This window comes from Alligator sinensis, unplaced genomic scaffold (genome assembly GCF_000455745.1).
Source record: "Alligator sinensis unplaced genomic scaffold, ASM45574v1 scaffold456_3, whole genome shotgun sequence".
NCBI classification, from domain to species: domain Eukaryota; kingdom Metazoa; phylum Chordata; order Crocodylia; family Alligatoridae; genus Alligator; species Alligator sinensis.
The window spans coordinates 63700-64758 of record NW_005842211.1 but is presented as its reverse complement, the minus strand read 5'-3'; positions in this window follow the sequence as shown (position 1 = coordinate 64758).

Below are 1059 nucleotides of genomic sequence, written 5' to 3'. Positions count from 1 at the left end.
CTGCCCAACTTCATTAGCATGCTGTGACCATAGGGCAGGGGATAACTGTTTAAGGATTTCTTCCTTGAAATCAGGGTTTGTTGTAGAAATAGGTGGGGTTGCTGGTTCAATCATAGCAGCAAGAACTGCGCATTCATTTTCTGCTGGTACTTCAAGGAAAACTCCATCCACTGTACAATAAATAATATAACCATGTTTACAAAGTAGGTCGTGACCTAAAAGATTAACAGGGGTAAAAAGGCATAAAATGAAGGCATGGTGGTCAGAGATAGGACCAAGAGTAACGGACAAGGGTTGAGTTACAGGATGAGAAATTACTTGATTAGAAATGCCGACAGCATTAACAACAGCATCAGAAAGAGGTGGATCGGGAAGATCAAAAAGACGCAAAGCGGAACGACTTGCCCGTGTCAACAAGGCAAGTTACCCTTTCCCCTGCTATGGTACATTCTACAAAGGGTCCAGACTAATCAACGGGTAAGAGTGGTGAAAGGATGAAGTTACTATCCCTCAGGCGGTCCTAATATTGAGATAAAGAATTCTGGGGAAGAGGCAGGGAGAATTGCTGATGTTGTTAATTTGCAGAGTTTTCCATTGAAGGGGTAGAGGTAGGCGGTCTGTTGGGACATTCCCCTTTCCAATGACTGGTTTGACCACAGTAAAAACAGGAAGAATGGTCAATGGAGGAAACATTCGTCTGCCAGCACCCGCGTCCCCTTCCTCGGCCTCATGAATTCCCTTTTCCACATCCTTGATCTCTGGGGTGATAAGTTTGAAGTTGCAAAGCCATTAACTAGGCTTCATTATTTTCTTTTTTTGTTTCAAGATGGCCACCGACAGGTGAAGCCCTTCTGAGCTCCTGCAGCTCGGGTGCCTTTTGCGTGTTCCTCGCACTCCGTTCCCCCCTGCTCCTCTCCCCATCCCCCCAAAAACCTTGCCTCTACCCACCCTGTCCTTGGGGACCCCTTCCCCGCCCCTTCCCCCCGCTTTCTGAGCATTTTTGCCCTGGGCTCTGGAAGCCTCTTTTGCCTCTGCCCCACCCCCCCCCCCCCCCCACTT